Raw genomic sequence first — 27,660 nt, forward strand, 5'->3', positions numbered from 1 at the left:
ACCCGGACCTCCCCAGATCGTGAGCCCAACGCTCTAACCACTAGACCACGGAGGCTGTTCAACTTAGTTACTACTAAGAAAATGTAATTTATTTCATCGTACACAGAATCTTATTTCCTACGTTAATGAACTCGGATGTAATCGCACTGGAATAATTAGAATCCCATCGCAGCGGTTGGTGTCTGTAACAAAGGAGGAAAAAAAATCAAATCAAATTAAATACTTTATTGCACAGAACTAAATTTCAACAGACATAACACATGAATACAGTACAATTTGGGCGGCCTCATTGCTCTAGAGCAATTTCTTCCGAGAAACTACTACCAGGAAACAAACATTTACAAACAACTTGGATGTGGGAAAACACTAGCTCATGCCCGTAATCCGTAATAAGTAACCAAACGCGGTAAGTAATCAAAGATAAGCAGTCAGTGTTGTTACGAAATCCTCAAATGGATATGAAGAACTTTATGGTGACAAATTAGCCTATAGCACATAAAGATAGTCCATTATGTCAGAAATGACGCAATCCTTACACATCATTCTCTCTCACACATACACACACACACACACACACACACACACACACACACACACACACACACACTCACTCACTCGTTACAATCTTTCTGCAACTACAATTTTTTATTTTTTTTATGTTTTCTCCTTTACTTTTGTTACCCCTTTACTAATTATCTTGTGACATGACTTACTCATGCTAGCACTAATTTATTTTAGTTTACTCGTATATAACTCAAGATGTGTGGTCGAAAGAGGCCGGTCATAGGATGGGTGACCACAAAAAAAAAAGTTTTCATCTCGAGCTCCTCCGTGCTTCGGAAGGCACGTTAAGCTGTTGGTCCCGGCTGCATTAGCAGTCGTTAATAACCATCAATCCGCACTGGGCCCGCGTGATGGTTTAAGGCTCGATCTCCCTATCCATCCATAGGGAAGGCCTGTGCCCCAGCAGTGGGGACGTTAATGGGCTGATGACGATGACGTGTGGTCGAACACTGATTTTTCAAAATACAGGCCTTTGTGCTTAGTTTGGATCAACAGAGTTTAGCAATTGTGTACAATCTTTACCCACTGATGTTTCCTAAGTGTTAACTACTTAATTTAAACTTGTACAAGTCATGCACAATAAAGAATTATTATTATTACATGTACAAAAATTCACGCCTGTAATCCTTAATAGGGCGGCAAGTAATCAAAGACAAGCAGCCATTGTTGTTACGAAATCCTCAGATGGATGTGATGAACTTTATGGTGACAAATTAGCCTATCGCCCATAAAGATAGTCCATTATGTCAAAAAGGGCGCAATCCCTGCACAAGTGCACAAACTCACGCCCGTAATCCTTAATAGGGCGGGCAGAGCGGCAAGAAATCAAATACTTGCAGCCATTGTTGATACTCGTACGAAGTCCTCAGATGGATATGATGAACTGTACAATTCGCCTGCGCGCTAAGGTGACAATTCGCCCATGACAATTGTCCATTATGTCAGAAAGGACGCAATCGCTCTGTCTGACGATATGCCCACATCCCCGGGAAGACAGTTTGTTCGCACCCAGAACAGCATAGGAACCAATTTTAGCATAGGAACCAATTTTAATACATTTCAACTGTTACAAGTTGTAAGAAAAGCATTTTGTAATACACAATAAAAACAAATACCCACATATGAACATTTAAAAGCAAAATGAACGCATCAAAATTGGAAAATGTTAAACCGCAGTTGTGAACACGACACAAGCTTATAGAGAATTATTGTTTCGTACATTTCGAGTTGTTCTTTCGCTGAGCCTTTGAAACTCTGTGAACGACGAGCTGGCCGACAATATTAATTTGGACCTGAAATTTTATTGTTATTTTCATCAAGTACTTAAGTCCATTTATTCACACAATAATTAAAAACAAAACAAATACGTTCCACATATAAATAAAACAAAACTTGAAAAAAGAATCATATTCATAACGTTAACCCGTTTTTGCACGGGGTCATTTTAGGTCACATACCTTCAAAACGCATCGAGGATGTGGGTTTCCTCACGATTTTCTTTCATCGCTGAGCACTTGGAAACTTGAAAAATGTAAGATAATTAAGAATTGGAATCATCATCATCAATTTAAGAGCCACGCTCTTGTCGGTGTAGCATTTTCCATTCCAGTCTATCAAAGGCTAATTCGTTGACTTCCCTATAAGACACGACGTTAACCTATCTTTAATCTGTTCCATGTAAGCTCTTCTTGGTCTTCCCTTCCTATCTTTCCTTCTAGCTTTCCTTCTATGATGTTTTTAATAAATTCGTCATGTCTTATTAAAATAGAATTGGAATAGGTGGTGTGTGAAAAATTGTGTTCCGACATGAAAAAGGATAGTTCTATAAAAAATAATAATATGAAAGTTCGTCACCAAACTTGACATTTTGATATTCACCCAGGTAAATAAACCAAAATGTAAAAAATAATAAATAAAACAATTAGCTTTTCGAAGATCCTCCTCGAAGAGAGCGTTGTCCAAAAGTGCCCTATACTTGGCCGTCCTTCGGAAATTGGTCCCCAGATTTAAAAATCAAGGTGTTTAAGAAAATATCTATTTCAATTGCACATGTTCGTCTATCGTCTGCCAATGCACATTCGTGCGGTTCGCCGTAGTAATGCTGGGAGTGTGGAGACCATGGATGCCCGCGAGAGGGAGACAGACATACGTAGGGAGATCAATATACTGTGTTTGCTTGATTGCACCAGCAAAATGGAATAACCCAGAAAACACAATACCTACCGCAAAGCATTTGCGTATGTGTATAAATACACATACGGCGGTTCGCCCGTATCCATTCTATCCTGAAGTACTTATTAAGTACTAACGGAACGTAATAGGCTAGTTTCCAACTAGTCAAATCAGTTCCCAAGTAGCAAACAAGAATTGTGATTAAGTCATATATGTCTAAACTTTAGCTAAAGTGAGATTTATCCAAATCAAATAGGACTTAATAGGACTTCATTAAATCATTTCTTTCTTTAATACTATATAGTTTTCAAAAAATCCTACTTTAGATAATATAGAATACACAAAACCAAGTTAAGTATTCTCAAAACTGTTTAGTCTTAAGTCAGCCTTAGTCTTAAGTCTAAAAGTGTTTTTTTACTATACTCAGATTATTTGAAGGCTCACTTAACACTAAATTGATTTACTGAAGTATGAGTTTAGTCTTGTATAGTAAAAATTGATTCCCAAGATATACTTAAGGCAATTTTAATACTAAGCTTTGATTACTCTAGCTTTGGTTGCTCTTGAACAAGACTGTTTTATTCGTTTTTGACTAAAATAAGTAAAACATAAGAAAAGTCTATTAACTGGACGATAAAATCGAAATAGAAGCAAGCAGAAAATGGACAAACTCCAAAAAATAAAAAGATCCGGTGGTTTTCGAAGGCGTCTATCCAAATACCAAAAATTAACCTGTGTCAATGCACATTCTACTGCTTTTGTTAGCGATGCGATATCTTTTTCGATGCCATCAACATCAATATCAACAGGAAGTATCGTTCTAGAGGAAAAAGAAGAAGAAGAAAATTTGGAAATCAAATCGATGTACAGTGATTCCGACTCTAATGAATCGATACCTGAAAATGATTTTAATTTTAAAGACCAATTAAGAAATTGGTCTATTGATAACAATATACCCCACTCTGCAATCAATAGCCTTTTAGAGATAATAAATAAACACGATCCAGGTTTAGTGCCAAAAGACGCAAGAACACTCCTCAAAACACCAAAATCTATAGATATTAAGTCTTGTGGAAGTGGCGAGTACTGGAATCATGGATTTAAGACATATATTGTGGAATATTTCGGGAATTTGAGTAACGATATCAATTTACACATAAATGTAAATATCGATGGGCTACCCACATTCAAAAGTTCTAAAGTAGAGTTTTGGCCAATTCTATGCAACATCCATGAAATGACCGCGGTTCCCGTAATAATCGTTGGCATTTACTGTGGAGTTGGAAAACCACAATGTAATGAATTTTTAAGACCTTTTGTAACAGAAATGAAGGAAATTTTGCAGAACGGTATCAAAATTAACGACTATTTAATAACTATAAAATTGCGATCATTCATATGTGATTCACCAGCAAGAGCTTTCATAAAACGTAAGTACTTACTATTTTTTCTCTATTTCTTATTAAAGGTACATTTTCTATATACAGGGTGTTAGCGACATCGTAACGAACGCTTTGAGGGATGATTCAGACCATGATTTTGAGTTGTTATAAAGTGGAATTTTTGGTTGCAAAAATATGGAACTGATTAAAAGGTCTAAAATTTTCTCGACTTTTCAGACGGAAAATTCTACTTGATATTAACTCAGAATCATGAGCTGAATTATCCCCCTCAGTATTAGTTACGGTGTCTCTAACACGAATCATCCTCCTCGGTATTAATTACGATTTCACTAACACCCTGAATATTGAATGGGTCTGACTGCATTGAGTAGCGAGAAGCTGCAGTAGTTTTAAGCGGATGAGACATTCGTTATGTAAATATTTACGATTCAAAGTGTAACTATGTTACCTACTGAATAAAGATACTGAAGAAAGTGGAAGTCTTTGTGCCTGCCCATGGGACTGGAACTTCCTATCTACTTAAAACACATAATACCGGGTTCTAGTTTCTATCTATTTATTTGCCTTTTATCAGGCATGACCTCAACCCTGACTCTACGGTTGCTGGAGTTGGTCATTCACCTTAAAACCGTTAACTGTACGTAAAAGTACAACTTCCTTAATAATTAATCCTTTTTATTTTATTATTTCAGATATAGCTAATTTCAACAGTCAAAATGGATGTCCGAAGTGCACAGCTGTTGGAGAATACTCTTATGAATCTCATTGCAATATATATCCTAGGCGTGAGTTTCCTGAAAGAACAGATGAAGGATTTCGTAACAAAATATACGAGGATCATCACAAAGGTGATACTATTTTAACGGAGTTGCCGATATTTTTGGTGGGATTAGAAACCATGCACACGCACGACGTTAATAAATTGCAAAGGTTCCTTGTATATACAATATTCAACAGATACTTGTTAATTTTTACAAATAAAATAACATTATTTTCGTTGGCAGTTAGAAACGCGGTGATCGTACCTAATTTGCGTCAGCGAACCATGTGCTACCTATGAGAATGTAAGCGCGGTGGCTCGTTAGCAAATTGAGTTTATGTTTGTTAGTTCCATTTGTGATAAATATTAAACAAGTAAATCACATTCCTATCCAAGTAAGAACTCAGCATAACAATATTTTTTATCTTCCACGAGTCGAAAAAATTACCTCTTAACAAACGTACTTTCCATAGTTTTTAAAAGCATGTTCGATTTTAATTGTTACTTGTTACATAAATGATTCTGGCACAAAATAAACAAACATGATTTTACGACATTACTTCACTAAATCAAAATAGAGGATCACTTTAGATATAAGAGTTTTAAGTAGGAATTCACTAAATACTTTTTGTCTTAAGTTGGTATACTCCTAGACAATTGAAGTAAACTTTATCTTAACTAGTACTTGATGAAGTGCAACTTGACTTTACTTTTCTAAACTGATTCTTACTAAATCATTTGTTTCTAAAGTCTTACTTCATTTAGAAAAATATTACTTAACGCCATTTTGCACATACAGGAAGAAAACATGTAATTTTTTTTGACAATATTATCTTCAAAAACTGAAGTAAATTAATATATATTTCTATTGTAGTAACAATTACTGCGTTCAGCTGTCACATATTAATATAAAATGAATTTCTCTGTACCATATGTGACCATTTTTTTTATTTGCTGAATAATCAATCCAAATTTTATTATTATTTTTCTGATATAATCAAGGCCCTTCTGTTTTTTACCACTTTCTATCGATTTTACACGAGAAACAATCATGCGTTTATAATTTCCTGTATGTGAAACGGCGGAATAACCTTTTGTAAAAATAACTTAACAAGTATTTTAGTCGCCATTTTCTTACAGACCGTCATTTCTTGTGTTAATGTAAATGTTCGCCATTATATTCTAAAATAAAGACGCGTGAAGTAAAAATCGTTTTAAGTATGACCTGAAGTTTTACTTCGTTAAGTTACAATTGACTCAGTGCAATTCAATCCTATAGTCTTAACTAAGTATTGTAGATATCTTCAAGTGTACATTTTTGGTATTAAGTGATACTACAAGAATTCTAAGTTTAGAATACGCAAGAACATTGTCTAAAGTAGGGTTTAAGTCTGACTTAGCGTTGTCTTAAGTCTGTCTTGTATAAGAGTTAAAGTATGTGCCCACTTTTACTAAACTGTGTCTTCAAGATATCTTGAGGGATATCTTGGAGACATATAAGACTTATCCAAGACAAGGGCTTGATTTAGTCTATTTGCCTTCAAGATATCTACAATTCTCTTTTAAGACAATCGGTTGCTACTTGGGTTGCTTTCTACTAAACGTCAAAACACGAAATTACTATGGAATATGGTATTTGACTGGGTCAAAGATAAATTATAAAATGCTAATCTAGAAATAGAAGCCAGTCTAAGATGATCAAAAATCATTCTCATTTTACTTTCCGACTTATTTTCGAATTTTATTTATGAATTAAGTAACAATGAGTACGAGGTCTCCGTGGCCTCCGTGGTTTAGTGGTTAGAGCGTTAGGCTCAAGATCTGGAGGTCCGGGTTCGATCCCGATGGGGACATTGTCGAAATCACTTTGTGAGACTGTCCTTTGTTTGGTAAGGACTTTTCAGGCTTGAATCACCTGATTGTCCGAAAAATTAAGATGATTCCGTGCTTCGGAAGGCACGTTAAGCCGTTGGTCCCGGCTATTAGCCGTAAAAACACCTCCACCAACCCGCAGTGAGGGAGTATGCTCCATACCCCCTTCGGTTGATTGAGGGGAGGCCTGAGCCCAGCAGTGGGACGTATATAGGCAGTTTATGAGTACGAGGTTTGACAGCTTTTATTGATGACGTCACAGGACAGTATTTCCGTACAATCTCCGAAGAAAACTTTCGATTTGACGTTTTGTAAAAAGTATCTCATAGGTTGTCAAGTAGCCTACCTATTTTTATGAAAGAGCACACTGTGACGCCATGGAAAAACGTGATAAAATTTCGGACTTATTATTACGTTTTCTTGATTAAAATTCATATAAGTTAATAAATAGAAAAAAGAATAAGTTTTTCGTTAGTTTTAAATCTGTTTTTATTTAGTACTTAATCAGAATTTTATAATTTATCTTGAGTCTAGTGCACGACTGGTCATTTTTATATTTAAATTCAACCAGAATTTTATATACTTATTTATATTTTTTTATTCTATTCTTAGGCAATTATCGTATGTCAGAAACTGACTAAATACAGATACGGGGTGTTAGTGACATCGTAACGAATACTGAGGGGGATGATTCAGACCATGATTCTGAGTTGATATCAAGTGGAATTTTCCGTCGCAAAATTCATGATTTTTTTTAGTTTTTTTAAATTATTTTCAATTCTATACTTTTGCGATGAAAAATTCCACTTGATATTAACTCAGAATAATCAGTTGTTTCATCCCCCTCAGTATTCGTTACGATGTCACTTACACCCCGCACAAGTACATACTGTACCCATACAAGTAGGTATGGGTGTTAGTGACACCGTAACGAATACTGAGGGGGATGATTCAGACCATGATTCTGAGTTGATATCAAGTGGAATTTTCAGTCGGAAAATTCATGAAAATTTTTGTTTTTCTTTTTATTATTTTTTTTTCCATACTTTTGCGACGGATAATTCCACTTCATATCATCTCAGAATCATGGTCTCAATCATCCCTCAAAGTTTTCGTTACGACGTCACTAACACCCTGTACATCCTCGTAAGGCCCGGATTTCCAGACACAATAGTTAAACAATGGGATTTGGATTTTAAAAGGACTTTGGGCCTTACGACCATATATAACAAACCACCCTCTGAACCGGTGTGCGCGTACGAAACTATTGATGAATGTAGAGGAAGCAAGAGAAGTGTGTCAGGATCGAAGCAAACGGAATTCCATAGTCTCTGCCTACCTCGGTGGGAAATTGGCGTATGTATTTTAAATAAATAACCAATCCAGTATGACACGCAAGGAGTTTAAGACAATAAGTAAACATTGCTTAAATATATTTTTGGTAAATGGCTTTAATGTGGTTTTTCTAACTCAGTGAAATCAGAAATCAGAATCATTTATTCAACGTAATTATCATGGATAACTTGTTGAAGGTCAATGTAACATTTTTGAATTTACGTCATTTCGCAAGGTGTTATGGCTGTAGGCTACTCACCTACTTCATAATAATATATTTACATTTTATGTACAATACATAAATTCTATAATAATTATAATATATTACCTATTTTATAAAACATTATCTTACTTATAATAATATTATTATTTATATATAAATATACATAAAATACACAATACAATAAACAGTTACAACAACACAAATATATACGATAATATAATGTATAATATATTTATAATATAGTATCGTAATACAAGTAGAATAGCGTTTACATACGATATTCATCCTAACATCAGCTGATCGTCCGGCCGCACCTGTTGCCGTACATCAGTGGAAACTTCGAGGCGAAACTAGTTTCTTTGTTCTCACCTCAGGCGTAGCTGTGTGACGTCAGGCCGGTCGATTCGCGGCGCCGGCGCAGACTGCGTGGCGCCAGTCAGATACCTATCTCGACGCGAAGCGCACGCTGCTTGAGCTTAAAATTTCCTTTGTTCTCGCTACGTTGTTAATTTTTTGCTGTATCTTCTGTGCTGTTCTCTAGTGTTCGTGCTACGCTTTGCCTATCTTTCCGTTACTGTTCTCCTTCTTTCTGTGTGCGTTGTTTATATATTTGTTGTATAATTTATCGTGTGGAGTATTGTATTATACGGACTTCTACCCCGTAAGGATTATTTATTTCCGACTGAATACCTACGCCGAGCACACTCACAACTGGAATAAAGGTATTTACTACGCTTATTTCCATATGGCTGAGGAGAAGAAATGACAAGAAACTGCAACACATCTTTTAAAAACCAGTGAGGGTATAGATTACAAGTTATTAAATAACTAGAGGAACACATTCAATACCAGACATTTTTATCATTTAGGTAGTCATTAAACCTTATTTTAAGCTTTTTTACATAAAGTAAGCTTCACATGAGCTTTAAATTTATTTTCTGACAAATTTAAAATATTATCTGGTATTTTATTGTAAAAACGTATACATAACCCCGAAAAAGATGAATTTAATTTACTTAATCTAAAATTTTGGATAGCAATTTTTTTTTAGTGTTTCAGAGACCTATATCATGAAGCCACGTGAACATCAAGTGCGGTTCCATTGGTGTGTTGAGTAGGTGACATATCAATCCCACATAGATAGGGTTCTTTATCATTGTCACTGACTTTCTCGTAACCGTTTACAAATTGGCTAAGGCCCCTGATAACTAAGCCCTGGCTGTCACTATACGGACCATCATATCAATGTTAGGATTCGTATTAAAAGTGTCTGCAACTTGTCTTCTGATTACTTGTGTTCCAGTCCACCCCTTTACGAATTACGGGCGTGAAATTAGGCATGTTATGTATTTTTATTTGCTCCCAGTCAAGCAGAAGACTATAGCAGCTTCTACGAAGAAGAAGAAAAAAGAATGAAGACGTCAGTGGCAATATTAGACATGGCTCGTCTTGCCTTACGGATACGTCTTGTGGCCAATGACCCACGGATCCGGTATGTCCTTACCATCATACCAGATCCGTGGACCGTTAGTTACAATGACGTTCTACAACGAGCCCACAAATCGAAAAAAAAAATATAACATAAACTCACGATATTCCTTTGTACGCCCTCAGCACGTCCTATTTGTCCGGCCAAGTAGTTAATGCTATCAGCGGTAAACCTACAATAACTCACATCAACAAGTAAATAAATCACATATTCCCAATTGGGGTAGTCAGAGGTACAATCATTATAAACACTCTTCACCGAGCCTCTTCTATCGTGTGGGTTTCGAGGTGAATTACCAACCTCATCAACCCTGGTGTCAGGGTTATTATTCACCCGCCAAAGGCCCCTGACATGGCATAACGACTACTTACTTACTTCACTAAGTGATAACCGGCACCAACGGCTTAATGTGCCTTCCGAAGCATCATCTTACTTTTTGGACATACAGGTGATCAGCCTGTAATGTCCTAACCAAACCGAGCCTTTTGTAACTCCATTTTTATTGCTATGGTTTTTAAAGCGCGCGTACTCAGTCAATCTCACGATGGATGTATTTCTGATTAGTGCAAAAATTGGGTATTATATTTGTGAGCTTATGTTATGTTATATCATAGAATAAAGAATAATACGTACAGAACGGTCACTCTCCGCCCCCCACCAATTCGAATCGGGCGCTGACCTCCCCCTCTGGGTTTTACTTTAGTCTTAAATTGGTGTAAGGGGGTGAGCGTGGAGTACTTTGTCTCGCTCGCACTTAGGTACGCGCACACGATAAGAGATTTTTGTATGGAGTGTCTGGGGTGTGGTTATAATGTTAAGTTTTGGCGCATCATTGTATTTTAATGTGTATTATTTTTGTATCCCACCTGTAGTAGACCAGTTGGAAGAACGCTTGACTGTCACTGTGAGGTCGCAGGTTCGAATCCAGCGCGTCTAAACCTATGTGCTCAGCAGTGAAGGAAAACATCGTGAGGAAACCCACATACCCGAGAAATGCGTTTCGGGTGTATGTGACCTAATCTGTATTGGGCTGGTATTCCCTTCGCGGGTTGGAAGGTCAGGCAGTCTCTTCTGTAAAATCATCAGGTTAGGTAAACGGACCCCGTGAAAACTAAGCGCTCAGCGCTCTTCGTTTGTCCGGCCAAGTAGGTAATGCCATCGGAGGTAAAACTACACAAAGGCCGCGATTCCTGCAGTCACAACCTAATTTTATTTTAAATTACTTAAACTTATTTTCTTATCCGCCGAAAAGGAAAGGGATGGATGATTGACAACTGGTAATAAAAAATGAATGAATAAACTCGGGCAAATAACATAGGCATCTCGCTAGTATGCAACCTGTTTGACATGTGCTATCAACTTGATTTTGTCGGGTTAGTGGCCAATATAAAATTTGGAAGGTATTTTTTTAACTTATGCCTAAAATTTACATTTTATAAATTTTATGGCTGTCAATTACCCATCCCTTTATTTTTCGGGGGATAAGAAAATGATAGGTACTTAAAGCTTAAAATAAAATTAAAAAAGTTGACTATTATTTTATATTAAGCATAAATTAGTATGCCCTAGTAAGATTTTGGCTTACCATAATGATGAATCGTCATTGTATATAATATAAAATGTTGTGTTACTTTTGTGTTCTATATAATATTGTTAGTCCAACAGATGAAGAAAAGAAAATAGAAGAAACGTCGGCGATAATACGTCTTGTGGCAAATGGCCCACGGATACTGTATGTTCGTATTATCATACCATATCCGTGGACCGTTCGCGGCATTGATGTACAAACAGCGAACTACAATGCAATACAACATAATACAATACAATAACTCTTTATTGCATTTCAACATCATCATGATCAGCCCATTAACGTCCCCACTGCTGGGGCACGGGCCTTCCCTATGGATGGATAGGGAGATCGGGCCTTAAACCACCACGCGGGCCCAGTGCGGATTGGTGGTTATTAACGACTGCTAATGCAGCCGGGACCAACGGCTTAACGTGCCTTCCGAAGCACGGAGGAGCTCGAAATGAAAACTTTTTATTTTTGTGGTCACCCATCCTATGACCGGCCTTTGCGAAAGTTGCTTAACTTCAACAATCGCAGACCGAGCGCGTTTACCGCTGCGCCACCGAGCTCCTCGAGCGCCACCGAGAACTTAAAACATATTAAAAATACATTATTATAATTAGTTATGTAGTACAGCAGGCGGCCTTATTGCTAAGGTAACGACCTCCGTGGTCCAGTGGTTGAGCGTTGGGCTCACGATCCGGAGGCCCCGGGTTCGTTTCCCGGTGGGGATATATCACTAACATTACTTTGTGGTCCCTAGTTTGGTTAGGAAATTAGTCAGTGCTAAGATAGACAAAATATGTAATTATGGTGGGTAATAAATAGCTCACTAATGTACATTGACGGACGGAAGACTATTTAAAGGCAGGGTAGGCTACAAAGATAATTATACCACTAAAATTACATGATACCAACCTTTGACAAAGGCGAATAAACCAAACCATAATGCCCATTCCCCTGGATTCTGTTTCAATCGATCTATTCTTGATTGGCAGTTTCGGCCATATTATATGACGGGTAGTTTACTATGGAGCGTTACTTAATTGAATTTAAGAACGCAACAATGTGGGGAACGCAACATCTAGGTGTTGGCGATGCTCTGCTCGATGGAATGCGGAATAATACAGCTGGACAGCGATATTAAAAAAAAAATAAAAAAATATATATTTCAGACAGATGCCCATATTTGTTAGTATTACAAAAACTTAAAAAACTATGTTAGTAGTGACAACGTAAACAGCCTATATACGTCCCATGCTGGGCACAGGCCTCCCCTCAATCAACCGGAGGGGGTATGGAGCATACTCCACCACGCTGCTCCAATGCGAGTTGGTGGAGGTGTTTTTACGGCTAATAGCCGGGACCAACGGCTTAACGTGCCCTCCGAAGCACGGAATCATCTTACTTTTTCGGACAATCAGGTGATTCAAGCCTGAAAAGTCCTTACCAAACAAAGGACAGTCTCACAAAGTGATTTCGACCATGTCCCCATCGGGAATCGAACCCGGACCTCCAGATCGTGAGCCTGACGCTCTAACCACTAGACCACGGAGGCTGTTAGTAGTAGTGACAAAACAAAACAAAATTTAATTTAAATATTTGCCAGGCCCGCCTGATGCACTAGGCACATGCATAAGTGCACAACGGCACTTTATTATTTTTTCTATTTTAAAGTTTTAACACACGATACAAGTTACGCAGGTTTTAGAAGAAGAAGCAGGCAAGTTTCGCCACACTTAAATATTAAAATATAATTTTGTTGGGGATGCCAACATAATCTCTGGTATTTTCTCTGTGATATGACGTATACATAATTGTATCTTTGTTATTAACATTGGTCGAGCAGGCGCCATAGTCCCATATAGCCCCAGTATCCCGGTCCACTAACCCCCAACGCAATCGACCAGTTCCCTTTGTTCCCGTAATCTGCAATAGTCCTACACGAAACGGGGATTGTCTTTGGGTGCACTCCCATAGTGCATACAGAGATAATCGCCGGTTGGTGTCACACCACATTTAGATTTCTCCGTGTTGGTTTCGGTCCCACGCACGCTTTTACAAAGTCCGGGACTACATAGGGCCGAGATATGGAAACGACATAAAAATAAAATAATAATAAATTGGTCTAAACAACTTAATAACTATTGGTACAGTTGGATAATAGCAGAAAAATAACAATTTTAAAGCAATAGGTATAACCAGTGTGATTACAATAGTCTGAATCATCCCGTTCAGTATTAGTTACGGTGACACTAAGGCGATTCTCACACTGCCCCGCATGATGCAGCGTAGCGCGTGAATGCGTTGTACAGAAAACACGCACGGTCTAACACACAGAAATGCATCCACGCGCGTTCATGCTGTGTTAGACTGTGTGTGTTTTCCCCTCCGGACTCGTGGTCACACCAGGTTGTCACACCAGTATGACAAACAGGAATTTTATTCTTGTTTGTCACACCGCTAACAATACAACACCTTTTATCCTGACTTGTCATTATAAGTAGTGCTGTGTTTATTGGCGTATAAATTAAAATTGATTTTATTTAAGAAATTCTACTTTATTTAACAGAAACTTATCGCTATCGACCCACTAGGGTTGATTAATTCTTTCAAACATTTTTCCTCTCAGACGATAGCGACATGCTAGCATTTCATATGAATAATCGTAAATTTTATTACCTGTTTACAATATAGCAATAGTTAACACCTCTCTAGAATTATTATAAACTAACAGTATTAACTCGGGGCTTAGGGAGCTCGGTGGCGCAGCGGTAAACGCGCTCGGTCTGCGATTGTCGAAGTTAAGCAACTTTCGCAAAGGCCGGTCATAGGATGGGTGACCACAAAAAAAAGTTTTCATCTCGAGCTCCTCCGTGCTTCGGAAGGCACGTTAAGCCGTTGGTCCCGGCTGCATTAGCAGTCGTTAATAACCACCAATCCAGACTGGGCCCGATCTCCCTATCCATCCATAGGAAAGGCCCGTGCCCCAGCAGTGGGGACGTTAATGGGCTGGTGATGATGAACAGTATTAATAATGTTACGGTAACAGATACTTACATATATGCATAGGTATATCGAATTACTGTTAGTTACATCTCGGCTGATACATCACTATGCTAATGAAAGTCTCACCACTGCCATACATTGAAGCTATTGTAAAACTGACTAGTTTCCAACTAATCAAATCAGTTACTTTTTAATAAACATCAAAAAACGAATTGCTATGTAATTTATATGAAAAAGCACACTGTTATATCAAAGAAAAACGTGATGAAACTGCGCAGTTATTATTGCGTTTTTCTTGATAAAAATTGGAAAATTAGTTAAATAAAAAAAGGAGACACCACTACCCTGTTTACGGATACCTAACCACTGTCATATTTTTGCCTAAAAAGCAGCATGTAGAATGCTATACCGACAAGAGCGTGGCTCTTAAATTAGCGATGATGCAAAAATAAGAAAACGGTTAATCATTATTATATTCATGTCATTTTAAAATATTTTTTTAAAATTTAAAATGAAATGAATTTTCTTTTTAATTTTTTTATCTTAAATGGAATTCTATAGTCTCTGCTTACCCCGGTGGGAAATAGGCGTGAGTTTATGTATGTATGTATGTTTATGTCATTTTTAAATCTGTCTTTATTTAGTAATGAGAATTTCATAATTTATCTTTGACCTAAAAACTACCCAATTACTAGACGTTCGGTTTAATACTACATGAGTAGTATGTAAAGTACGTATTGAAAATAAAGTAAAAAATAGAGGTGTCAAAGCAAATCCACCGCAGCCCAATAGAACGTAAAGTATGTGGGGTTATTTGTGTTGAATCTGTGTAAATAAGTTGTTAGAGTCAACACATCCTGCAATACCAATAGGAAAAGGCAAAGCAGGAGCGGCTAATATTTACTCGGAAAGCACGTTTCACAGAAGAGAACGTGTTTCGATTAATATTTGTTTGAATCCCGGGCTTAATGGGAAAATCGCGTTGATACTAGCGAATGGATCTTAATATTTGTGTCTTTTAAAGCGACAATTTATTTATTTTTATAGGCGGGCGTGTCTTAAAAACCGACAGTGTCCTTTCACATGTATTTTTCCCAATAAAAAATAAGTGGAGTACTTACCTACGTAAAGTGAGTTATTCATTATGCAGTCTTAAGGGCGAAGAGACCAGTTTTACTTACCTCTCACACCTTGCGGGGTTGGCTGGAAGAGATCTCTTTTAGAGACAAGTCCACCTTTTGTACCAATTTTATTGTCATTATGTACAATGGCCCAGAAACAATACGGAGAGATACGGGCAATTGAAAGGTGTTAATTTTAAAATGAATGAGTGAATTAATTCATAACCCGGGCGAATCAAATAGGCATCTCGCTGATATGCAACTCGTTTGACGTGTGCTGTCAATTAATTCTGTCAGCATATAATTTGACGTACAAACATTATAAACATTATAGAAGGAAAAATTGAAGGGAAGAGAGGAAGGGGTAGACCTAGGATAACATTTATGAAACAAATAAAAGAGAAGGTGCAGGTCGTGTCGTATCGGGAGGTGAAGGTTTTGGCGGGAAGAAGAGAGGAATGGCGATTACTCCACCGACAATAGCGCAGCTCTTAAATAGAGAGAGAGAAAATTTTACGTGTGTTCCATGAATTTTGTGCCTATCGATTACCTATCTCTTTTCTTTTCGGCGGGTAAGAAAATGACAGGTATAACTTAAAATAAAATTAGATGGTGTGTTCTGGAATCAGCACCAATATACAGTTTAATAAGGTCACGTCTTCCACTCCCAGTGGAATCTATTTATTTATTTATAAAGTACAACCACATCACATATATTAAAACATTTTTACGTTTAGTATTGTGACTAATATACAGGGTGTTAGTGACATCGTAACGAAAACTTTGAGGGATGATTCAGGCCATGATTCTGAGTTGATATCAAGTGGAATTTTCCGTCGCAAAAGTATGGAACGGAAAATAATTTAAATAAGCTCTAAAATTTTCATGACTTCTCCGACAGGAAATTCCACTTGATATCGACTCAGACTCATGGTCTGAATCATCCCCTTCAGTATTCGTTACAGTGTCACTAACACCCATACCTACTTGTATAGCTACTGTATGTACTTGTATGGGGTGTAAGTGACATCGTAACGAATACTGAGAGGGATGATTCAGCTGATTATTCTGAGTTAATATCAAGTGGAATTTTCCATCGCAAAAGTATAGAATTGAAAATAATTTAAAAATACTAAAAAAATAACATGAATTTTGCGACGGAAAATTCCACTTGATATTAACTCAGAATCATGGTCTGAGTCATCCCTTTGAGTATTCGTTACGATGTCACTAACACCCTGTATGTAACGTATATGACAATTACGGCGTACATAACTTATACAATTAAGGGTACTTAAGTATTTATTTAAAAATAAAGTAACATTAAAATTACACATCAAACTTAAAAATTAGAAAAATATAAGTATACTTACTTAAGTAAATATAAGTAAGTAATTAACATCTCTTGAGCATTAAATAATCTAGAATTTTTCTCATATGTATATTCAGCGGATCATGGAACACATCAAGATCTAAGATTTTGTTACAAAAAGAATTGTATTCTTTAAAAGTTCTGGTTAGCGGGGGTTGAAGACCAAGATTCCAGTAGATATTGATTTTCTGTTATCATTAATGGCCGTGAATGGGGAGGCGGAATGTAACTAATTTCTTGCAACAAATGGCATTTAGTCGCTGATACCTCAGATCAACTCAATAAAATCACGGATAACGAGATAAATAACAAAAAAAAATGACTTGAAAAAATAGAGGTGTCAAAGCAAATTATATGAGGTTGTGAAATCAATTTTCTACTACATAACTCTTTTTACCCCAGTACGGTGAAGCAAAAACTAGGGCTAAACTAGGATCATGGTGTTTGACCCCCCGATACCGACCCCGCTGGCGCGGTCGACGATTTTCCTCATTCGACGCTTAACGCTATCGATCCACGTTCGATTAATTCTTTCAAATATTTTCCTCTCAGACGACGCCCTGAGCCGAGGTTCGCGCCCAACTGGGCACCCTCAGTCTTTGTCAGACTGAGGGCTTGTCTTAAATTTAGTACCGGGTGAGAGCGGGCGGGGTCCTTGGGAGAGGCCTATGCCCAGTAGTAAGCGTCGTACGGCTGATGACGACGAGAGCCCTCAGCGCTCCTCATTTATCCGGCCAAGTGGTTGTCTGGAAGAAATCGCTTTAAGCGATAAGGCCGCCATTTGCCATGTACTTAGTTAAGAGACTTTTTGTAATTATTTCTTTTTATTTTGGTGCAATAAAGTGTATTTGTATTGTATTGTATTGTGGTTAATGCCATCTGCGGCAAACCTACTATACTTAAGTCAAAAACTGTTCACGCCACTATTTGACTCAGTCTTAACATTGTCGCACTTTTCATACAAGTCGTATTTTTTTGAAACTAAGTTTCAAGGCACGTTGAAAGACAAAAAATTTCAACTTGCGATGAAGATACTCCTGGCTAGTCCTATTGGTAATAACCAATATAGTCGTGAACTCATTCCAGTCCACAATTTATAAAAAAAGGAGTTGAAAGCATGATCCGTTATTCTCAAGCTTCCAGAATTAATTCCATTCGAGGCATACAAAATAAGTCACACCAAAAAAGTGGCTAACAATGCGAGGCGGAAGAGAATCCGTTAAATATTTTATTTTCGCCTGAAAGAGGAATGAAATTCAAAAATGAATAAACATTTTGCAGAGGGAAAAGGCTTTGATTCCAGTTGACAGTAAACCGATAAACCGCAACAACACACGAACTTACATTCACTGTACGTGAATCATTGGAAAACAAATGACTGCGATTTTGTGCGACAAAGTATTTCCCCTTTTAAATAAAAACGGTTTTACCCACTACAAACAATCATACGACTGATTTTTGCCCTGTACCTCGGGTACGCGGCCCACTGGGCACCCTCGGGACAGACGTACAGTCATGAACAATGTCATGTACCCACTTTAGAACCCTGTCGCACTATCATATTTGATATTTAATGAGACTTACGGTTTAATTTGTCAGAAAAGTTAATGTGATATGGTTGCAAAATGTATACATATTAGTACTCGTGACTGTACACTAATCAACGTAAATCACTAATCAACATAACAACGCAAAGTGAGTTCACGACCATGTCCCAATGAGGGTCTCTCCAATCGACGTTCCCCAAACACACGATAGATGGCGTTCTTCACTTTTAACGTGATAATTACCTATTTTCACATTGCTGGGGTACATAATCATGAATATATATTTTGAATATATAATATACATTTTGAATATATACACCATTAACACATGTTTATGGAATACGATGTTCGTGCGTCAGCTAACAGGGTCCACATAATACCAACGTCGTGGTTCACGCCGCGACTTGTGCTGAGTGAGGCCCTTTTATCTCAGGACGTCCACCACCACCTTATGGTCATTTCGACAAACATCCGTCTTGCTTTTTTGTAATCGTTTTAGTGGAAATTTGATATGATGTTGTTGACTTTTTTGTGTGTGGCGTCCTTTTATAATAAACTTTTTCTATTCTATTCTATTCTATTCTATAATTATTCAAAAATGTAATGAACGAAGTATATATAAAAATAATTGTTGTGTGATAGATATTTGGAAAACCACTGCCCTAATTTTCCCTAAAAAGTAGCATGGAAAATGCTGCACCGACAAGAGCGTGGCTCTTAAATTGATGATGATGATAGGTATTTGGATCACATTATGTATAGAATGATGTTGCTACCAATATTGCTTCTCTTTACTTTGATCAGGATAATAATGGGTGGAAGTAGTAATTGCACCTTGGTGTAATAAAAAGGGTCATTGAACCCAAAAACAAAGATAAAAGATGTATAAACAGCCTCCGTGGTCTAGTGGTTAGAGCGTTAGGCTCACGATCTGGAGGTCCGGGTTCGATTTCCGATGGGGACATTGCCGAAATCACTTTGTGAGACTGTCCTTTGTTTGGTAAGGACTTTTCAGGCTTGAATCACCTGATTGTCCGAAAAAGTAAGATGATTCCGTGCTTCGGAGGGCACGTTAAGCCGTTGGCCCCGGCTATTAGCCGTAAAAACACCTCCACCAACCCGCATTGGAGCAGCGTGGTGGAGTATGCTCCGTACCCCCTCCGGTTGATTGAGGGGAGGCCCGTGCCCAGCAGTGGGACGTATATAGGCCGTTTTTGTTATATGTTATGTAAAAGATGTATATATCAGTTGCAATGAAATTAGATGTTTAAACGAAGAAAAATGTTAACAACGCCATCTATCGTGTTTTTGGGGGACTTGGATTGGAAAGTCCCTCACATACATCACAAGATGATCTTAGTATCCGCACCTCACCGACAGACGTGATAGGTGAGCCGTATCACCTTTTATAACAGTCGGTTGAGAGTTTTCAGCGCTTTCTTCTCTTTTTTCCGATTAAGTTATTATAAAGCCTACAATAATCCACGTTTAAAAGGCTTTATCCAATTTAACTAATGTACTTTCGCTTTTCGAAATATAGAATGTTCCAGAAAAATTTAGAAAAATAAACGAGGTTTACTTCCGAGAAATCCCAACAGTAAGTGAAGAGTTAAAAAATGTGCAACATTCTAATACTAATACTAATACTTCTGAAGAGTGATATAATTTCATAACAAAAACAGAATAACATCCCATCCTAATATACTGGCCAGGCCGCTCATGGATGAGCACACACAACTAAGACTAAGAAGGAGGCTGCCGCAGGATCTAGCCAGCTAAGGCCCAAAATAGGAAGCGACACTGGTCGCTTACCTAAAATGATACCTATACACCACAAGAAGTGCTTATTATCCAAGGGTGATAGATTGCGCGCAAAAAAGGGGTTTAAAAAAAAAACTTCCGAGGAATTCATCGCTTTTACATTTAGTCTAGGCAATATAAAGTTCGACATCGCTGACATAGTTTTGGTTTCAGTTCGCCAACACGGTATGACTAACATGTTTGTACGGGAGACAGAGTGGTATCTGATTGTTCCAAATGTGCAACTTTGTGTAGCGCACACATTTATATTGTTCCCACAAAAACACTAAAAACATTTTTAGCTCTTGCACAAAAAGTCGGAGCAGAATTTTTTTTGACGAGAGTTATTGTAGATTGTAGATGCCGAAACTAATTGTTGCTTGATATTTGGATCAAATTATGTTTAGAATGACGTTATTTGATCAGAATAATCTTCAGGGCCCCGATACCGACCCCGCCGGCGTGGTCGACGATTTCCCTCATTCAGCGCTTATCGCTATCGACCCACTAGGGTCGATTATTTCTTTCAAATATTTTTCCTCTCAGACGACGCCCTGGGCGTAATGGGTGGAAGATATAATTGTACCTGGGTGTAATAAAAAGGGTCATCATTTATACTCAAAAACAAAGATGAAAAGTGCATATAATATGTCTGTTATCCATTAAATTAGAAGGTTAAACGAAGAAAAAACTGTACAGCGCCATCTATATTGATTTTGAGGAACGTACCCTGAAAAGTCTCTCATTCTAATGATATTGATATTATATTTCATAACCAGATCAGATAGATTTATTGTTCGTATAAATCAGACCTTAATCATTTGTTATAATGTCGCGAGCCAGCAGAAATATTGGCAAACGGGACAACATTGCGACAGGCGGGATGCAGGTATTAATAAATGAACCGCGGATTTCCCCGTTGCTCACTTTAATAAATTATTCAATCGATTATGTGGCGGAGCAGTCCAACGTGTCGCGCTTCGGCTGCATCATTTAATTTAGCTTCAATTTTTATTTAGAAGTCGAGGCAGAGCCCGTAAGAATCGCATGATGACCTCAACGGTTACCGGAGAGTTTACCCGGAGATTGCGCAGACCCGAAAGGAGGAATCAAGGGGAGACCTTTGCCCAGCAGTGGGATCACAAAGGCTAGATCAACTAAGATTATTTAGACGTTAACAGCTCGTCACGCACCTCGAACGTTACGGGCCGCGGGAGATTTGTTTTCAGGCGAAATTATACAAACTTACATTACAAATATCCTCCTTCTTTTTTAAAGTCGGTTACCTTTCGGGAGAAAGGAAATATCTTACTAACTCTTTTTCTCATAAGGACAGAATCTCAAAATGGCAGATTCTTAAAAGGACAGGTTCTGAAAAGGACGGATATGACATACAGTCACTTTCGAATTATAACCAATGTAATGACGCGATTCAACCTGCAAGTTTGGCTTTGCAGTATAGAATAAGAATTATACTATTGCAGCTATAAAAAAAAAAATACACATTGATAACCATAATTGGTAAGTGTTCTAGGTTCAAGATAAATTATAAAATTCTGATTACTAAATAAAGACAGTTCTAAAACTAATGAAAAACATTTTCTTTTTCTATTTAACTTACTTTTTATTTTTAATTACCGATATTTTATCGTTATTCTTTGACATCACATGCTTTGCTTTTTCATCCAAATTCCATAGTTAATTTAATTTCGTGTTTTTACGTTTAGTAAAAAGTAAGTGATTTGACTAGTTGGAAACTAGCCTATAGTTACGTGACAATAGATACGCGCGGCCATTATCGCAATATAGTGGTTACGTGTCCAAAACGTAACGTAACGTGAATGGTTTCAACCGCGGATCAACGGTTGTGACCGCAACCGCATTAAGGCAATTTTAGCGCAAACCATCGAATTAAATGTGATAGGCAAATATTTTAGAATTAAACTACAGTATTACTAATTATACTAAAGTGTATTTTAATTATAAACGCGGAATTAATGTGTTTTCTATATACTTTTAACCGACTTCAAAAAAGGTATTTCTTTTAACGTGACTTTTATTGTAGAAGTAAAATGTGTATGGTAAAAGTACCTAATGTGTGTTTTTTGTTTCACTTTACGTTTCATAAAATTTACACAACACATCCTCAAAGCAGTAGGCAAAGGTGCATATTATATTCACCCACTCCCGGCTAGCTATGCTTAAGTCCCATGTACCAAAAACAAAACCCATGTTGGGCAAAATGAGGCACAAGTTCTGGAAACCATGTTAAAACTTTTTTTTACGCTCAGAAGGTGCCTGACCTTGAAAGTACCCACCCGGGTTATATGCATTCGGAAATACAGAAGATGGCAGAGAATTCGGAGTGCCCTATAACTAAAAATATTTACTCACTTTTATGTGTTTATGTCCTTATATTGATTTTGAGGACTTAGCTGGAAAGTCCCTCAAAGACGGTGACAGTGCATTGACATTGGTTGGTTTGGTTTTCCCCGAAGGGTAAGGCAAAGGGCACTATGCCCATACAGCCACGTCTTATGTATTTATTTTCTTGATGATTAATGAATAATGAAAGGTGGTGACGATGAATGATGAAACCTAAGCCCATTCTCGGAGCAGACTCCGAACCCCAAACGAATTAACTCAAAAGTCCGCATAAACTTTCGAGTTATGAAGTGACTTGTTGGCACGTAGCGAAAATCGATAGGTACACTTTGTTAGTACAATATTAATAAATAATCGATAGGTACAATATTCCGATATAATAACACTGTCGCGAATGTTTTCCGACTAACTTAAAGCGATCATTAACCACAAAACACCACTTTGTATTAATTATTTAGGTTATTCAATGAAGAAAGCAACCGTCCCGTTCCCTTTCCCGCCAAAAAGTCCGTGCATTGAAATAAGGTGACATAAAGTGACATGTCAATCTCGTATATTTTTATCACTGTCACTGTCGATTGAAAAGTTAATGTCATTCTGTCAAAATACCAGTGAAACTAGAGTGAGTTCTCAGTAATTTGGAGAAATAATTCAGAAGTTTTTGTTTTCGCAATCATTTCAATCTTCCATAAGACCAGGGGGGTTACAATGGCCACATCGAAGCAATTCATCTGAGAAAGCAATATTGCAATTTGACATTTGCGCATATAAGAGTAAGTGCGCAATGCAAATAAATGTCAAATAGTAATATTGCTTTATTAGATGAATTGCTACGATGTGGCTATTTTACCCCCCAGAAGTACAACGTCATTTTATTGACGTGACTTATTGTAGATTTGCCGCAGATGGCATTAACTACTTGGCCCGACAAATGGGGGGGAGCGCGGAAGGCTCTCCGGAAACCAGTACAATGACAAATAGAAAAAAGAATATATTTTCCACGCAGGATATTTCTTTTTTACCATACGCCATAATAATAATTAAAGATTAATTCGCTAATGGGTGGGGCGGACACGTCGGTATTTTGGTCAAGTGTACTAAATCCAAGCGTGAGTTGTCGCGGCCACAGTTCGCCACAACCGCATGGACAACCGCAGCCAGTTGAGTTGACACGCGCGGTAATAAATGGAGTTCCATTTATGTGACGCTTTTAACTACATTTCAGTTACGCTAATTCAACGCAATTTAAGTATAAATATGCTTACAGGGCTTACAGGGCAATTTAAGTATAAGTATGCTTATATCTCCCTATCCATCCATAGGGACGGCCCGTGCCCCAGCAGTGGGGACGTTAATGGGCTGGTGATGATGCTTACAGGGTGTTATTGACATCGTAACAATGCTGAGGGAGATGATTCAGTAGGGCTAACATGCGCAACGTGAAAAAATTTTGTCACGGTCATTTTATCGACATGATTATGTCGTTTTGTCGATTGGTGCTAATATATGAACTCAAATAGGTAAGTCATGTCATTCTGCCAAAATACGAACAAAATCACGTGACATGCATCTAATCTAATCTAGCCTACAAGATCCCGGTGCTGGGCTAAGGCCTCCCCTTCCTCTTTCCATTTTTCGCGGTCCTCTGCGTATTCCGGCCAGTCCCTCCGGCAAGCGTCCAAGTCGTCACGCCATCTCTTTCGAGGCCACGACGCCTGTACCCGTCATGAGACACCCAATGCGTGACGATCCGTGCCCACCGCTCAGGGTGCATGCGACAAACATGTCCGGCCCAATCCCATTTGAGTTTGGACATGTATGTTAGGGAAATAAGCTAACTTATCGATTTCGACTTTTTTTAATCGATCGATAATTTTATCACGTGGCGCATTTTAGCCCTCCAGACCATGATTCTGAGTTGATATGAAGTGAATTTTCCATCGCAAAAGTACTTATGCACAAAAATTTTTAAGAATTTTCCGAGAGGAAATTCCACTTGATATCAACTCAGAATCATGGTCTGCTTCACCCCCCTGAGTATTCGTTATGGTGTCACTAACAGCCATACGTACTTGTATGGCTACCTGTACGTACTTGTACGGGTGTAAGTGACAACGGAAAATTCCACTTGATATTAACTCAGAATCATGGTCTGAATCACCCCCCCTGAGTATTCGTTACGTAGTCACTAGCGCCCTGTAAAAATTGACTGTACAGATAAACACTCATAAATACAAACATAATTATACATCAATGCATCTATAGAAACTATGTTATAAATACACGCACCGTGTGACTGTCAAAGTGTTTTCAACTTCAAACAACAACATGGAAGTTCATCTACAATTTTTCATTCATGTTATCCGTATAATGCTCAGTGAAGGTTGCTCCGAAGTGTGTGTTTGCGTAAAATGCGTGTAACAACACCAGTAGCCAAGAGAGCACTCGCTCCATTCATGGCTCGCTTCATTTGTCTGGAAATTGCACCTATTGTTGAACAGAATCCGTTTACACCGACACAGGCCTGCTGCACACTATCCGACTAGCAATATCTAAATATCTATCTATTCCACAAGCAAAAACTTAGATGATAAATTATCTAAAACTACTTATACGCATATAAGTTATATAATATATATACAATCCTGTAGTCTTTAATTCTAATTTAAATATTGTAACCTAAGAGTAAGAATGACACACGTGTAAAGTCACTGAAAATGTAATTACGAGAAACATTAAAATGTGGATGGTGTGTTGGCTTACTTGTTAAGTATTAGTTTACTTTAATAAGGCCATAATTTCATAAACTGTATTTCTTTCAGCAGGCAGCGCAAATCCTTTTATAAAACAAACGTGTCTTATGCGACGATTTTTAATACACCATAAATACCACTTGGCGAAAGATTAGACATGCTCTTTCTTCTGTCAAACTGGGTTTTTGTTTGTATTAGAAAGCAAGCGTGCCCCGTTTGTTTTGTAGAATGTTTTGCGCTGCCTTATTTTTTTTTTTGTCACGATTTTTTTCTGAGTGCCGATTTTCCGCTAGTGTGAGTGCAGCCTAATTGATATTTCCAGGAAAAGGGGGAAGCTGTGTGCCAGTGTGCTCGCACACTAGTGTAGGACTTGTAGTAGTAAATCAATAAATGCAGGGTATATGTCGATGTGTGCAAGGGAAGGTGTACGGTGAAAGTGAGAGGAGACATAACGGCTCGGTTTGCCGACTTGCCCATATTTACTGCTTCTATTTACAACAGGTGATTGTACTTTCAAAGTTCTAGTTCACATTTTAGTTCAGTATATTTCCACTATAAGATTTTAATCCTAAATGTAGCGGGCGGGAGTGACGCAGGTACGAGTAACAGGCTGTTAGCGGTAATGCTCTACACAAAATCGATCTCTCTTTTGGTGCCAGATTACCTCCCCTTATAGAACTATAACCTAACAAAATAAATGTTAGCTAAAGTTAACCTTAAAAGACAGACAACTCAAGGCCAAAATCCTATCAAGGTGCGCAGAGCCACAAGTGATCAGGGGGGTTAAAATGGCCACATCCGACCAATTCATCTAAGAAAGCAATATTGCAATTTGACATTGCGCATACTTATAAAAGTAAGTGCGCAATGCAAACAACTGTCAAATAGCAATATTGCTTTCTTAGATAAATTGATTCGATGATCCATTTTAACCCCCCAGAAAAAGCGTGCAGAGAGGTGCAGACATATTTGACAATGATACTCGTAATAAAGAGTCTATTCCGGCGGACCAAAGCTCTTAAACTAGTGCCGTCCTTCACTTAAAATAAGTGCAAGAAAGAGATAGAACTATGTCTATTTCTTTCTTGCTTGGTAGAGCAACACGGGCCTTTGCTTGTCTGAATCGGCACTATGAGCTCGTTAAATACATTAAGTACCTTACTTAAATGTCACATCACGATAAAGGGCTTTTATTCCAAGATTTTTAAAACCCGTCTCAATAAAATCAGTTGAGCAGCATCGGAAACTACTTGAAAATTTAAAAAAATGGTCGTTTATTTTAGCCACATTGCAGCCATTCATCTAAAAAGCAATATTGCTATTTGACTTTAATCGACATTGCGCAGTTATATGCGAAAATGACAAATAGCAATATTGGTTTTTAAGATAAATGCTTCAGTGTGGGCCTTTTAGATTCCAGATATTTCATTTTCATTTATTGGTAAGTAGATGCCATCAACAGGTATTATAGTATTTCCAAATGTAAGAGGATAGATGCACAGATTGCGCATAAATGCATAAATTCACGCCTATTTCCCGTTGGGGTAGGTAGAGATCACGGAATTCCACTTACTACGACCTTGACACACCACTTTCGCTTCATCCACTTTCATTAAAGCTTAAATTACCTGGAAAATAATCTTTTTCTATCATATGGATTATGAGGTAGAGTACCAACCTCATCAACCGTGGTGTCGGGGTTATTATTGAGCCGCCAAAGACCCCTGACATGACTCATGTAACGACTACGTACTTACATGTCACATCAGACCTTCTCACGCGCCCCTTGATGGGCACGGGGAGTCTTCTGGGCTTGTGTTGCCCCTGCAGAAGTGTCTGTCACGACTGGTTACGACCAGCTGGTGTGGGGGTGCCTTCTAATGGCATGGATTGTGGCACCTTCTTGGTTTACGACGGCCATTATGCGGCTTTGATGCTGCGATGGCCTATCTGCTTTGATGTGAGAACCTCACTGTACGAGCTCTCTGGCTAGAGCTCGCGCACGCTTCTCCAGGAGACGCGCGTGAAGCGGCGCAAAGCCCTGAAGGAGCGGATAGCTTGATTTGTACTTACATCAGTAAGTAGTAACCGGGACGAACGGCTTAGCGTGATCAGCCTACCAAACTGAGATCCCAAAGGGATTTTTAGAAAATAATTTGTTGGCAGAAGAATAACGCCTTCTGAATGTCTCTATAATTTAGTTTTATGTAGCTTAATTACCAGCCACCAACCCGCAGCGGGGCAGCGTGGTGGAGTAATGTCAATGGACCACAGCTGGCCACAGC

General features: G+C 38.0%; 1 protein-coding gene across 4 annotated transcripts in view; it reads left to right on the top strand.

Moving 5' to 3' along the window:
- LOC126380082 (glucose transporter type 1) overlaps positions 1 to 27,660 on the top strand; it is a 148,973-nt gene that overhangs the window by 21,876 nt on the left and 99,437 nt on the right. For 2 of the 4 annotated variants that reach the window (XM_050029296.1, XM_050029297.1), the window contains exon 1: positions 8,784 to 9,051. The exons of the other annotated variants lie outside the window; for them this stretch is intronic. The gene's annotated coding sequence lies outside the window, so the exon portion shown is untranslated. Of the gene's footprint in view, positions 1 to 8,783; positions 9,052 to 27,660 lie in introns of those variants that run through there. 4 annotated transcript variants of the gene reach the window in all.

The sequence above is a fragment of the Pectinophora gossypiella genome, chromosome Z (genome assembly GCF_024362695.1).
Source record: "Pectinophora gossypiella chromosome Z, ilPecGoss1.1, whole genome shotgun sequence".
Classification (NCBI taxonomy): domain Eukaryota; kingdom Metazoa; phylum Arthropoda; class Insecta; order Lepidoptera; family Gelechiidae; genus Pectinophora; species Pectinophora gossypiella.